Source organism: Rhinatrema bivittatum, chromosome 7 (genome assembly GCF_901001135.1).
Source record: "Rhinatrema bivittatum chromosome 7, aRhiBiv1.1, whole genome shotgun sequence".
In the NCBI taxonomy this organism is placed as follows: Eukaryota; Metazoa; Chordata; class Amphibia; order Gymnophiona; family Rhinatrematidae; genus Rhinatrema; species Rhinatrema bivittatum.
Genome location: NC_042621.1, coordinates 265,460,849 through 265,476,321, shown reverse-complemented (window position 1 = coordinate 265,476,321; position 15,473 = coordinate 265,460,849). Strand labels below are relative to the sequence as shown.

At 45.0% G+C, this 15,473-nt stretch overlaps 1 long non-coding RNA gene across 1 annotated transcript in view; it reads left to right on the top strand.

Annotated features, from left to right (window-relative positions):
• Window positions 1-15,473, top strand: part of LOC115095891 — a 107,129-nt gene that overhangs the window by 74,465 nt on the left and 17,191 nt on the right. The window lies entirely within an intron of this gene.

Sequence of the window (15,473 nt, the reverse complement as noted above, 5' to 3'; positions counted from 1 at the left end):
CGTTTTTTCAGAAATTGGAGGGATGGCGTAACCCGTTGGGTAGCTTTCGAGTTAAAAAACTATTGGATGGTTGGAGACGGGGGGATGGGTGGCGGAAGGACCAAAGGCGGCCAATTCGGTTTCTCGAATTACTCCGATTGGCTGAAGGGTTGAGGCGGGTGTGCTGGGGCGAGTTTGAGTTATTATTGTTTCGGTTGGCTTTTGCTTGGGCTTTTTTCAGGGCGTTTCGGGTAGGTGAGTTGGTTGCGAAATCTAAATCGGATGCTAGGGGGACGGGTTTATTGATAGAGGACGTGTGTATTTATGAGCACCGTGTGACGCTCCGGATTCGGAAATCAAAAACGGATCAGAGGGGTAAGGGCGCGTGGATTTCTTTGATTCGCGCCAGCAGCTTGGCGGTTTGCCCGGTGAGGTTAGCCTTGAATTATGTTGTTGTTCGGCCGAAGGTTGGGGGTCATTTTTTGGTCCACGAGGATGGTTCCCCATTGACGATGTATCAATTTGCGGTTGTCCTGCGGCGGGTGGTTGCGGAGCTGGGATGGGAGGTGAGTTGTTACACCTCACATTCGTTCCGAATCGGAGCGGCCACAACGGCGGCGGAAATGGGTTGGTCAGCAGAGCGGATTCAGGCTTTGGGACGGTGGAAATCGGGGGTTTTTCGGGGGTACGTGCGCAAATGAGGCCTTAGTCAGTGCAGGGAGTGGTGGTTTCCAGTGGTGGGAGTGGTGATTTCCTGTGGACTTACTTGTATACTTTGTGTTTTGCAGATGCGGTCGGGGGGGAGGCGAAACGAGAATGTGCTTGGATCGTGGGCCATTCCTTTATCCATCGGGCGCATACGCGTGCCAGGAGGAGGCCTTACGGAGAGAATCTGAACTTGAATTCTAAGCATATTACTGTTCGATGGTTTGGAAAAGGGGGCATGAGATGGGGTGAACTGTGCGAGTTCATAAGGGGCAATGTCATCACCTGGGGAGTTCCCCGGTGGCTTATCATCCATTTGGGTGGCAATGATGTCGGCAAAATGACGTGCAGAGAACTGCTTAAAATTGTGCGGAAAGATTTGGCTTTCCTGCTGAATTTCTTGCCGCATACGAAATTGGGTTGGTCAGACGTGATCATACGGATCAAACACCACGAGCAGCCTTTATGGCGTAATGGTGTGAAGAAGCTGAATAGGCAGATTGGGAAATGGTTGGTTCGGGAGGGAGGTTTTTGGGTCCGGCATCAGTGGTCGTGGGAGACGTTGGGCGGATATTTTTTGGGTGATGGGGTTCACCTATCCGAGGTGGGGCTTGATTTATTTAATAATGATTTCTAGGATAGCCTGAAGCTTCAAGCTCCGTAGGGGAAGGGGAGGCCGCAGTGGGGGACAAGACAAAGGCTTTGTCTTTGTCAGTGGCGGAAAACCCGAGCCAGATGTATTGTATTGTTTGCAATTGTGAAGGGGCATTTCGGAGGGGGGGTGGAATGCTCGTGTAGCGTGGGGGCTGCTACACGGGAAGGCCTAAAGAGCAAGAGGGGGCCGATGCTCAGGCCGCAAGCTTACCCTCGCTGGTGACGAGGCGGGGTGAGTTGGGGGGGGGGGCGGGGTATAAGCTAGCTTACCATCGGGCCGCGGTGGTAAGTGAAGAATGGCAAGCGGCGGAGGAAGAGGAAGGGGGGGGGGGGGAAGTTATTTGATGTTGTTTGAAATTATGTTAAGATTGTGGCTCGGGTTAGGGTAAATAAACTGCGGCCTTTATTTACTGCCATACTGTGGTGTTGTCCATTTATTGAACAGGGGTAAGAGGGGGAGGGGGGGTAAAGAAATTAAGCGGGGCATGGACGGCTGTCTCGTGTCCCTATGTTAGGGAAGGCGAACCAAGTTTATCTGGGGACGCCGAAGTTAACATGGGCGCGAGCGGGTGGCTAGGCAACGGCGGCGGGGTCGGGAAAAGGTGAGGGGGTAGGGGAGCCAATGATAGCGCGGCACGTTTAAACGCCGTGCTGGCATTGGTTCCCAGAGGGTTTAGGCAAGGGAGATGGGGGGTTTGAGGTCAGTTGGAAATTCGGCAGCGGAGCGGGTGGTGGTGTTTCTTGCTTCCCGCCCGCCCTCCCTGTGATACTGTTGTATATGTTTATGCTGCATTGTTTGAATGTTCGTCGCAGTTGGGCGGAAAACCCGAGCCAGATGTATTGTATTGTTTGCAATTGTGAAGGGGCATTTCGGAGGGGGGGTGGAATGCTCGTGTAGCGTGGGGGCTGCTACACGGGAAGGCCTAAAGAGCAAGAGGGGGCCGATGCTCAGGCCGCAAGCTTACCCTCGCTGGTGACGAGGCGGGGTGAGTTGGGGGGGGGCGGGGTATAAGCTAGCTTACCATCGGGCCGCGGTGGTAAGTGAAGAATGGCAAGCGGCGGAGGAAGAGGAAGGGGGGGGGGGAAGTTATTTGATGTTGTTTGAAATTATGTTAAGATTGTGGCTCGGGTTAGGGTAAATAAACTGCGGCCTTTATTTACTGCCATACTGTGGTGTTGTCCATTTATTGAACAGGGGTAAGAGGGGGAGGGGGGGTAAAGAAATTAAGCGGGGCATGGACGGCTGTCTCGTGTCCCTATGTTACCTGTACAAATCAGCCATTACAACCCTAAAGAAGGTGAGAGATGTAATGTGCACAGAGCAGGAGTTACAATCCTGATCTCCTTACTTGGCAGAACAGATGGGCCATTTTTGTCTTTTATCTGCTATTATTTCCTATGCTATTAATAACAATTTGTATATTCTGCTCCTAAATAAATATGTGTGAATTGTTGGTGAACTGTGCAAGTGTTATGCTGATGTGATTACTGGCTCACACATCAGATATCAGTTGATACAGCAAGCAGTAGGGGAGAATGCCAAATTGCTTACCAGTAACAGGTGTCCTCTCTAGATAGCAGGGGAGCCATACAAGTTGGGTGACCTCATCTGATGGCCCCAACTTGATCATTTTTCTCTCCTAGCCCAGAAAGTTTGAGTATATTCTAGCATGCGTGGGATTGCCTATGTTAAGAACATAAGAAAATGCCATACTGGGTCAGACCAAGGGTCCATCAAGCCCAGCAGCCTGTTTCCAACAGTAGCCAATCCAGGCCATAAGAACCTGGCAAGTACCCAAAAACTAAGTCTATTCCATGTTACCATTGCTAATGGCAGTGGCTATTCTCTAAGTGAACTTAATAGCAGGTAATGGACTTCTCCTCCAAGAACTAATCCAATCCTTTTTTAAACACCGCTATACTAACTGCACTAACCACATCCTCTGGCAACAAATTCCAGAGTTTAATTGTGCATTGAGTAAAAAAGAACTTTCTCCAATTAGTTTTAAATGTGCCCCATGCTAACTTCATGGAGTGCCCCCTAGTCTTTCTACTATCCAAAAGAGTAAATAACTCTTCTCCAGTCTATGGAGTAGCAGTCTTCAACTTCCCATGGTGAACGGAGGGCTTGTATGGCATATATTATGCTATCCATAGAGAACAGGTAAGCAACTTTGCTTTCGCTGTGAACAAGCATCACAAAGCAGCCAGGGAAGTTGGGACTCCCCCCCAACTAAGCATTGCTCATGTCTTTGCTTTTTTTTTTTTTTTTTGTAACCTGTGGCTTTTGTGCAGTTGCTTACTCCTTTACAATGTTGGAGGCTGGAATAGTAGGAGTAGGCAGTTACCTATTCCTTTATAATAGTGGAGGCTGGAATAGTAAAAGACTATACAATAAGGATGACCTATATTTGTAGAATTGGGCATTACTAAGACTTACCTTTAAAGAATTGCTCTGACTTTATGATTAGCTGGTCATCACTATCTGGAACATCAGTCATCTAATTTATAGATGAGGTCTTAGAGTGTTTCTATAAAGGTCATACCTTAACATTTTGGTTTGCCCTAACGGTGGCAGGTTTTCAGTGGAATTTATACTATGTCTTATTACATTCTAATTGCACTGTGGGACTTTCTTTATACTATATTTGACAGTGGCAGAAAAGAAGATCCTAAGTGAGAAACTCCAGTCATACATCATCAGCCATTTAAACTACAGGATGGGGGTAGTAGAAGGTGGCCAATAAAATTGGAATGCCAGCACCAGGAAATAGAGAAAGCAAGAATAGACAATAACAAAATCAATCAAGTCTACATTCCATGCTTAAGCAAATGAGCAGAAAAGGTGATTATGAAGATAAGCAAACCAAGGGAGGAAAGCTGGAAAGTTATGACTACTAATCTTGTAGCCCGGACAACAGAATCCCAGATCTGCAGGCCCTAATGGTAGAGGCAGACTGACATTACCATTACAGAGACATTGTTCAAGAAGTCTCAGGACGGGAATAGGGCTAGGCCAGGCTATAACTTAAGGAACAATCAAGAGGACAGAAAAGGGGGGAGTAGCACTTTATGACAAACACAAAATCAATGCAACTGAAATACAAGTGAAGTGGGATAGGGAGGAAGCATTATAGACTATCCTAAAACAGGACAACAGTTTTTGCATTTACACTGGTGTGGTCCACAGGCCTCCAATCCAAACCGAAGACATGGATCAAGATCTGGTGAAAGACATCCAAAAGGTGGGAAAGAAAGGAGAAATGTTGATTGTTGGAGATTTTAATATGCCAGATGTGGATTGAAGTATCCCAGCTGTGGAATCTACAAGAAGTATAGAGAAACTGGATACCTTTCAACAGGTTCTGCTCAAACAAATGGTAATGGAACCCACATGGGAGGGTGTGATACTCAACCTAGTGCTCACTAACAGGGATAATGTCTCTGTCTGGACAGTGATTGTCAGATTGTATCTTATTTATATCAAACCATACTGAGTTTTGAATTTCATAAATATGGACTTTGACAAAATAGGGATGTACCTGAAGGAAGAACTAGAAAACTGGGAAAAAAAATGGGCAAGGTGGAACAGTGGGCCAAAATAAAAGAAGCTATTGCAAAGGCAACAAATCTATGTTAGAAAAGTAAACAAATTTATAAGAAAAAAAAAAACCAGATTTGGTTCTCAAAGGAGGTGGCTGAAAAAATAAAGGCATAAGAAATAGCATTTAGGAAGTATAAAGGATCCCAAAAAGGGGAACACAGGGAAGAATTCTTGTTGAAAATGAGGGAGATGAAATGAGGGATTGAAAAAGTAAAGTTGAAGAAAGGATTGCCAAAGAGAGGTAACAAAACATTTTTCAGAAATATCAGAGAAAGATGGAAGGCCTGAAGGGATATAGTGAAACTGAAAGATGACAAGGAGCAATATGTAGAGACAAAGAAATAGCAGAAATATTAAACAAATACTTCAGTTCAGTATTCACTAAAGATGACCCTAAAGGACTATTGCTGGGTGACAAGATCGTAGATAGGAATGGGGTAGACAATTCCTTTTACAGAAGAGAATGTATGGGAAAAGCTAGGAAGACTGAAAGTAGACAAGGCTATGGGGCTGGATGAGGTACATCCCAGGATACTATGGGAGCTTAGAGTTGACCTTGCAGGTCTGCTGAGACCTCTTCAATAGATCCCTGGAAATGAGAGTGGTGCCATGTGATTGGAGAATAGTGGTTGTGTTTCTGCTTCATAAGAGTGGTAGCAGAGAAAAGGCCGAATAGACTCAACTCTGTGGTGGGAAAATTAATGGAGACTGCTGAAAGAAAGAATATCTACGAACTAGTAAGTTGCTGGATCCAAGGCAGCATGGATTCACCAGGGGAAGTCCTTTCAGACAAATATAATTGATTTTTTTGATTGAGAATTGGATCAAGGAAGAGCACTCTGTGGTTTACTTGGATTTATTTATTTATTTTATTTATTTATTAACTTTTATCTACCGACATTCGTGAAGCACATCATGCCGGTTTACAATGAACTCAGGTGGGAGATACAGTATAACAAAATGACAATAAAACAGTATGAAAAAACTAACGCAAGAGCAAAAACAAACCCAAAACCAAATACAACAAAATAAACAATAAATGGAACCAAGGAATAGAGATTTGAGGGGGGTAGGGGGGGGAGAAAGGGAAGGGGTAGGAGGTGGGTGGGAAAAGGGGGATAAGGGGGGAAGGGGGGAGAGGTATAGATAACAGAGGTAAAAGGGAGGGAATAAAGCGGAAAAGAGGAATGCTATGTACAGATGCCTAATGTACAGGAAACATTTGATTAAATAGGAATAAGGAACAATTGAAACAGGAGGTAATAACTGGGAAGGGTTTCAGCAAAGCTTTTGATATGGTCCTGCCTAGGAGGCTTGTGAATAAAATGAGAAGCTTGGGATTTGGTGCCAAGATGGTGGAGTGGTTGACTGACTGGAGACAGCAGGTAATAGTAAATAGAACCTACTCTGAAGAAAAAAATAGTGTTAAGTGGAGTGCCACAAGGATTGGTTTAGGGACTGGCTCTCTTAAATATCTTTGTGAGTGGCATTGCGAAAGGGATGGACAGTAAAGTTTGTCTATTTGTGGATGATACTAAGATCTGCAACAGAGTGGACATGCTGGAAGGAGTAGAGAGAATGAAAAGTGATTTAAGAAAGCTTGAACAGTAGTCAAAGATGTGGTAGCTGGGATTCAATGCCACAAAGTGCAGAGTCATGGATCTGGGATGTAGTAATCCAAAAGAGCTGTATGTGATGGGGGTGATCCATGCCATTTTTCTCTCGGCACCATGCAGTCTGTGCAGAAGTCTTTGCAGTATTTTATGGTGCAGATGGCTCTGCCAATCACACACAAAAAATAGTCCAGTCAACTAGAGATCAGTAGAGTACAAAAATGTAAAAACATCTGATAAACAAATTTCTCAATTACAAAGCCTTTAGGACATTGGCATCTTTCCCATTCAATTTCCTTAGACATAAGAAACATAAGAAAATGCCACACTGGGTCAGACCAGGGGTCCATCAAGCCCAGCATTCTGTTTCCAACAGTGGCCAATCCAGGCCATAAGAACCTGGCAAGTACCCAAAAACTAAGTCTATTCCATGTTACCATTGCTAATGGCAGTGGCTATTCTCTAAGTGAACTTAATAGCAGGTAATGGACTTCTCCTCCAAGAACTTATCCAATCCTTTTTTAAACACAGCTATACTAACTGCACTAACCACATCCTCTGGCAACAAATTCCAGAGTTTAATTGTGCGTTGAGTAAAAAAGAACTTTCTCCGATTAGTTTTAAATGTGCCCCATGCTAACTTCATGGAGTGCCCCCTAGTCTTTCTATTATCCGAAAGAGTAAATAATCGATTCACATCTACCCGTTCTAGACCTCTCATGATTTTAAACACCTCTATCATATCCCCCCTCAGTCGTCTCTTCTCCAAACTGAAAAGTCCTAACCTCTTTAGTCTTTTCTCATAGGGGAGCTGTTCCATTTCCCTTATCATTTTGCTAGCCCTTCTCTGTACCTTCTCCATCACAATTATATCTTTTTTGAGATGCGGCGACCAGAATTGTACACAGTATTCAAGGTGCGGTCTCACCATGGAGCGATACAGAGGCATTATGACATTTTCCGTTTTATTCACCATTCCGTTTTATTCACCATTTATTTACATTCTGTAACAAGACCATCATAACACCTCATGGTACTTTGTCATTTGACATTTTTTGCCGTTCAGGGGTCATGTGTAATCATCGGTCTCTCCAAGCGATAAGCGATTTGTATCTTTTACATTTTCTATGCTCATAAAAAATGAAAAGGAAACTACTTCTACTTCATTATTCACAGCCCGACATGCAAACACTGCTTCAGGGACTGTACAGCCACTAGAATTATTATTGACCCCCTCTGTGATTTGTTTCTAGATTTTCAAAATTGACAACTGGTGCTTCATAAGGAAGTGGGGAAGATGACACTGACACAGGAGATAGTAGAAAAGACATTCTGCCTCAGAGTCTGCATATTATGCTATCAAATCTGGGCTGTGCTTGTCTGCTGAAGCTATTTTGTGGCAGCACGCTTCATAGGACTTGAAAAAGCTTTTTCCCTTTCTGGCTGAAGACATCTTTGATGATATTTCGTTTAATAGAATACCCTTTTTTTTTTGGGGGGGGGGGGGGGGGGGGGGAGATTGGGGCTGTCACAAGAAAAGAGTCTATTTGTGAAGTGGATGAAATTAGACTGAACTCCCATGCATGCCCAGAATACACTCAAAGAAGTTTCTGGGCTAGGAGAGGATGACTGACAGCGCTATCAGATATCACCACCTAATTTGTGTGGATTGGTGGCATCTCACTCGAATGCTGCCCACACCATTCCTTCCAGGCATTAAGCATAGAAGAGTATAGAACCATTCCTCTGTTAGAGACATCAGGTATTGGGAAATATTAAGTGTTGTTGGCCAAATTTGACACCAGTTTTTCTCCTGTGGTATGACTGAGGGACAGCACCACAGAGCAGCCCTTTGCCCTCAGACCCCACTCTAGATTGGAAAGCAGGAGGAAAGACCATTTGAGCACTAATCTACAAGAGGAGAGTGTGTCTCAATCACTTAGAGTGGCTGCTGGAGTCAGGTAGAGTAGAAAACGAGAAGAAATAGATTGGCAGATGTGCTGCAAGGAATCTGCAGTGCTTAAGGCAAAACAATCAATAAAATAGCCATCCATGAGTGATGGAGGTGCTGAGCTGCTGAAACACAGATAGAGACCACCGGAGTCTAACAGTGCTGGCAAGATCTTCCTACATTGTCCATAATTTGCAATATGGTGGAGAAAAAAAACCCCCCCAAAACAGATAAGCAAGGAGTTACAGGTAGAAATGAATAAGATGATGTATTTATGTGTCCCTCCTTTTTAAGGCTCAAATCATGTTTGTTTTGAGCCATCTATTTCCTCCTGCCCCTTCAGGGATCCTGTTCAGTTAGAAGCAGCCTCTGTTGGGCTATAGCACAATTAGCCTTCCTATGAGAGGGAGAAGAGTTTTCCCCCTTATTTTATATCCCCTTCCAATTTATTTTACCTAGTCATTGTAGCGACAGTTCTTGGTTAAGGGCTGTAGCTCTCTCTGGAGTACGTAAAGCAAAATTGCTTACCTTGTAATAGGTGTTATCCCAGGACAGCAGGATATAGTCCTCACATATGGGTGACGTCACTGACTGAGCCCTATCACAGAAAACTTTCTGTCAAAGTTTCTAGAAACTTTTGACTGGCACACTGAGCCCACTGAGCATGCCCAGCATGCCATGATATTCTCAGCCACAGGGGTCTCCCTTCAGTCTCATAGTTAGCAATAAGCTTTAGCAAAAAATAAAACGTATCGGACCCAACTCCACAGGGTGGCGGGTGGGTTTCTTGAGGACTACATCCTGCTGTCCTGGGATTACACCTATTACAAGGTAAGCAATTTTGCTTTATCCCAGGACAAGCAGGATGCTAGTCCTCACAGATGGGTGATTAGCAAGCTAGAGGCTGAGTCATTGTGTAGTGAAGCAACATTAAAGTATTGTTGGAAAAATGAGGCAGCCAAACATCACAGCAGGTTGGATGTAGGAGGAGTTGGGATTATACTGGAAACAAGTTCTGTAAGACAGATTGTCCGTAGGCTGAATCCTGTCGTCTGTCTTTGTCCAAACAGTAATGAGCTGCAAAGATGTGAAGAGAACTCGATGTTGCCGCTTTACATATGTCAAGAATTGGCACTGAACGATAGTGTGCTACTGATGTTGACATTGCTCTTACTGAATGTGCCTTTACTCACCCTTGGAGAGGGAGGCCTGCTTTTCCATAACAGAATTCTATGCAATCTGCTAACCAGTTGGAGAGAGCGTGTTTGCCCACTGGGTTACCTGGTTTGTTTGGATCAAAAGAAACAAAAAGTTGAGTGGATTTCCTGGGGACTGCAGTGCGGTCTAAGTAATATGCTAGAGCATGTTTACAGTCCAAGGTATGAAAAGTCCTTTCATCTTGGTGAGAGTGAGGCCTTGGGAAGAATGTGGGCAAAACTATGGATTGGTTCAAGTGGAATTCCGTAACTACCTTGGGGAGGAATTTTGGATGTGTACGGAGAATCACTCTGTCATGTAGGAATTTTGTATAGGGTGAGTACGTGACACGTGCTTGTAACTCACTAACCCTTCTAGCCAATGTAATGGCTATGAGGAAGATAGTCTTCCATGTGAGAAATTTAACATCACAGGAATTCATGGGTTCAAAAGGAGAATGCATGAGCCTTTTTAACACCAGATTAAGGTCTCATTCTGTGACTGGTGGCCGTATTGGTGGTTTAAAGTGAATTAAACCTCTCATAAATCTACTAACAAGAGGTTGTATGGATATGGGTGCATCTCCCATCTTATTATGGTAAGCCAAGATTGCACTTAAATGTACTCATGCAGATGAGGTCTGGAGACCAGAGTCTGAAAGATGATATAAGTAGTCTAGCAAAGAAGGTGTGAGGCAGGAGAAAGGGTCAATGCCCTTTTGTGCGCACCACAAAGTAAATCTTTTCCATTTCAAAGAATAGTTCTTTCGTGTGGAAGGTTTACGTGAAGCTATAAGCAGTTGAGAGACATTAGTTGAAAGATTGAGTGGTTGTAAGATCAAGGTTTCAACATCCATGCTGTCAGAGATAGGGATTGAAGGTTGGGATGGCGCAACCTGCCCTGATCTTGAGTTATGAGAGTGGGTGCTGTGCCCAGGTGAATTGGCTCTGCGATTGAGAAGTCAAGAAGTATGGGAAACCACATTTGTCAAGGCCAATGTGGGGCTATTAGGATCATGGACCCCTTGTCCTGTTGTAGCTTCACTGGAGTTTTGGTTATTAGCGGTATCGGAGGATACACGTATAAAAGACCTGAGTTCCAAGGGCAAGCAAAGGCATCCTTGGCTGACTGTTTGTGCAGAGAGCAGAAGTTATCCACTTTGTGATTAAGGTGTGATGCAAAATCAAGCTATTATTGGTTGATCCCAATGTTGAAAAATCCTGGTCGCTACTAAGGGATCCAGGGACCACTCGTGAGGTTGGAACTGACGACTGAGGCGATCTGCAACTACGTTGTGGATGCCTGCTAGATAAGTGGCCTGGAGAAACATGGAATGTGTTAGGGCCCAGTCCCAAATCTGTGCTGCTTCTTGACAAAGGAGATACAAGCCTGTACCTCCTTGTTTGTTCAGATACCACATGGCTACTGTATTGTCGGTTTGAATCAGAACAGTCTTATGTGAAAGGCAGTCCTTGAATGCATGTAGAGCATAACGTATAGCTCGAAGTTCCAGGAAATTGATTTGAAATGTTGCTTCGAGTTTTGTCCAAGTACCCTGGGTTTGGAGATTGTCTATGTGAGCTCACCAACCTAAGGTGGATGCATCTGTAGTTAAAGTTATCTGTGGGACTGGTTGTTGGAAGGGTAGGCCCTTGCACAAGTTGTCCCTGTTTGCCCACCAAAGGAGAGATGAACGTAGCTGGTGGGTTACTTGAATTGGAGAAGACAGTGGTTGAATGGCTTGTATCCATTGTGACCTTAATGTCCATTGGATCATTCTCATGGCCAGTCTTGCCATAGGAGTGACATCAACCGTGGAGGCCATGTGGCCTAGTAAAGTGAGAAACTGATGAACTGTCGCTTGTTTCTGCGAGTGTAGCGAGTTTGCAAATAGGGAGAGTGTTTCTGTCCGATCTTCGGGTAGGAAAGCTCTTGAAAGGATGGTGTTCAAGTCTGCTCCGATGAATTGAAGTACGTGAGACGGGATGAGATGGGACTTTTGGTAATTGATGAGAAAACCCATCGAGTGTAGCAGAGTAATCGTTCGACTGAGAGAAGCCAGAGCTTCTTGTTGAGACTGACTCCTGATGAGCCAGTTGTCTAGGTAGGGGAAAACATGTACACTTTCCTTGTGTAACTGTCTGCTACTACTGCCAGGCATTTCATGAACACTCTGGGAGTTGAGGCAAGTCTGAATGGCAGTACTCTGTACTGGAAATGCTGTTGACCCACCAGGAAATGCAGATACTTGCGATGAGGAGGGAATATTGGAATGTGAGCGTAAGCATCTTGTAGATCCAGAGAACAAAGCCAATCTCCTGTTTGAAGAAGGGGAAGCATGGTGCCTAAAGAAACCATCTTAAACTTTTGTTGAGATTTCTGAGGTCTAGGATGGGACATAGGCCTCCTGTTTTCTTTGGAATGAGGAAATAGCGGGAGTAGAATACTCTGCCCTGCTGAGGCCGGGGCACCGGTTCTATTGCTCTGGTTCTCAGAAGGGTGGATAATTCTGCTTGCAGATGAATTATGTGATTTTCGTTGTGCGAAAAAGGTTTTGGAGGAGAGTTTCTTGGAATTGGGAGGAAACTGAGTTGGTAACCTTGTGATATTACTGAGAGTACCCATTGGTCTGTTATCATCTGTAACCAATGGTTGTAGAAGGAAGAAACTTGACCTCCTACTGGCAAGTTCGGTTTGGGATTGAGGAGACGGCTTTTGCTCTCTGATGGGACGGGACGTCTGCGGTGGCGGTTAAGGCCTAGCGGTTCTAGGCTGTCTGGGCTGAGATCTTTGCTGTGGGCGAGAAGATCTACCCCTGGATGCCGGTGGATAATACTGTCTCTGCCTATAGAAAGGTTTCCTGGTTTCTTTCCTTGGTGGACAGCAAGACATTGATGAGGAAGAGTCTTGTGGGTCTGATGATAGTTGGCGCAATGTCTCCGTGTGTTCTTTTAATTGGGCTACTGCGTCCTGGACCTTTGACCCAAACAGGTTGTCACCTATGCAGGGTAAATCCACCAGCTTATCCTGTACTTGGGCCTGAGGTCAGAGGCTTTTAGCCAGGCCCAGCGGCATGCACTGATTCCTGAGGCTGCCACCCTCGAAGCTGTTTCGAAGTTGTCATAGGCAGCTCGGACTCCATGCTTTCCAGCTTAAAGTCCTTTATGTATGATAGCCTGAGCCGCATCCTGGTACTGTTGAGGTAGGAGTCAGTGAGTTCCTGCATCTGCTTCCATAGATTCCTTTGGTATGGCATCATATATAGTTGGTTAGACGCTATCCTGGATTTAAGCATGGCTCCTTGGAATACCTTTCTCCCTAGAAAGTCCAGGAATTGATGTTCCTTTCCTGGTAGAGTAGAGGAATGAGGTCGAACTCTTTTGGATTTCTTTTGAGCCGACTCAACTACTACAGATTGATGCAGTAACTGTGACTTTTGGTAACCAGGAACATGTTGGACAAGATATGTAGTGTCCACTCTTATTAATTGGTGGAACAGAACATGGATGTTCCCAGAGCCTGTGTTGTATTCCAAAAGTACTTCATGGATAGGAATGGCCAGGACCTCTTTGGGTGGATCTACGAATTGTAAGACTTCTAAAGTTTGCTGCCATGTATCCTGCTCAGACATTAAGTTGAAAGGAATTGTGTCTGCCTATCTTTTATGAAATTAGTGAAGGACAAGTCTTCTGGTGGAGACTTTTTCCTTCCTTCAGGAGGAGATGGCTCAGACATAAAGCTTTCAGATGAGGAATCAGTATTTCTCTCCTCCCATGAGTCGTATGGCATTTGTTTTGAAGGAGAAGTAGGAGAAGACCTCAGTGGAAGTGATGGAGCCAGTGATCTGAAGAGTCCTGAAGGTCCCGGTTGAGAATTATCAAAGGGGTTTTGTCCAGGAACATCCTCTATTCCCCTAGGATTAGTAGGGATGGGTTACGGTGGGATGGCACCGACGAGAACGTCGAGTCTATCCATCAACATTTTAAATATGGAGAATTCCAGTTGCTCTGGAGCCCCAGGCATGGGTACTGGCATCGGTGTTGGTCCTGTTTTTGGGGATGGCCCCGGCAGACGTGGGTATCGGTATCGGCACGGGCATCTGTGCTGGCGTCGGCATCGACAGAGGCGTGGGCATCGGCATCGACAATGGTGTTGGCTTTGGTGAGGGTATCTGCGTCTGTATCGATGGTCAATGCTCCTGGAGTGCTTCTCTCACCGCCTGGCGGATGGATCCACTCAGTTCCTCCGTAACAGCTGTTGCAGGCAGAGCAGCTATACGTGGTGGCGGTGGGGGCGTCATCGGTCCTACCACAGGGCCCTGTGGAGGTTCGATGTCTGGCACCTCGATACAAGGTGAACGCCTCTGTGTCGAAGGCCTCAGTGTTTCTTGTAAGTGAGGCCGCTTAGCTGTTGACTTCTCTGGGGATAAGAGAGATTCTGGAATCGAAGGATGTCGATGCTGATGCTCCGAGGTTTTTTCTATGCCCGATGTCGACTTGATCAATGCCGCAGATGGGGGTCGGTGATGAGCGATCCCCTGAACCCTCCAGACAACATTTTTTTTTTGTTTTGTTTTTTTAAGGATTATCCTTTTCGACGCCCCAGCCAGAGACGACTGAGTGGACGTCGATGTGGAAGGTAATAGTTTAAGGTGGAACAAATGTTCCATCTTTTCTTGCCATGCTTTGCGACCTTTAGCGGTCATTTCTGCACATTTCGGGCAGGATGAAACATCATGAGACTGGCCCAAACAAAGTACACATTCGAGGCGTGGATCCGTAATTGACATGGTCCAATTACATTTGGGACATTTTTTAAATCCCGTGGCCATGATAATCCGCTACAGCCGTCAATGGATATCTGACAAAAAATTTATAAAACTCAAATGAGTCGGAAAGGAATTATTGTACTCATCGGCCAGTGGTAAAGTGAGAGAGACCAAGTGAGAGAGACCCCGTTGTGGGAGAGAAAAATTAATTTAATCTGATTTTTAGTCAGAGATTGTGTGAAGAAGTTCATACAGGGCTCCTGCTCCGCGATGCCAAAAGCAGCACGGAAAAATGAGACTGAAGGGAGACCCCTGTGGCTGAGAATATCATGGCATGCTGGGCATGCTCAGTGTGCCAGTCAAAAGTTTCTAGAAACTTTGACAGAAAGGTTTCCATGATAGGGCTCTGTCAGTGATGTCACCCATATGTGAGGACTAGCATCCTGCTTGTCCTGGGATAAGCATGGGACCCAAGTTTGGATAATGTGTGTTGTCATTATATGATTGCTGGAACTCTTTCCCTCAGGGGCTGTGAATGTCTCTGTACCATCCTCAGGACCAGCCAGCTTAGGCAGCACAAGCTAGGCCCAGGAATCAAACCCAGGTCCCTTTGCATGTTACAGCCACTAGGCTGCCATGGAAGCACGTTTGGCTAACTGTTCAGAGCTGCAGTTCTTTATTTAGTGTTTTGTAGGCTCAAAACAGCTTCCTATAAAGTAATAGTATCCTTCAGCCACACAGAATTATGTGATTAAAAGCAGTACTCCAATGCTAAAATGAACATATTTCCATCTTTTGTTTTCATTTGATAACATATTGTCTTGAAGCCAGACAGTTTAAGATTCCATATACCAGCAAAACTGCATTTTTCTTAAAATGGCAGGGCTGGATGTGTTTTCTAGCTGATAATTCGCAGGTTGTTACTGAGCCCTGGATACAGTCATTTTCCCTCTCTATCATTCAGTGTGTGATCTTAACCCTACTCTGTGTTTAAACAAATCA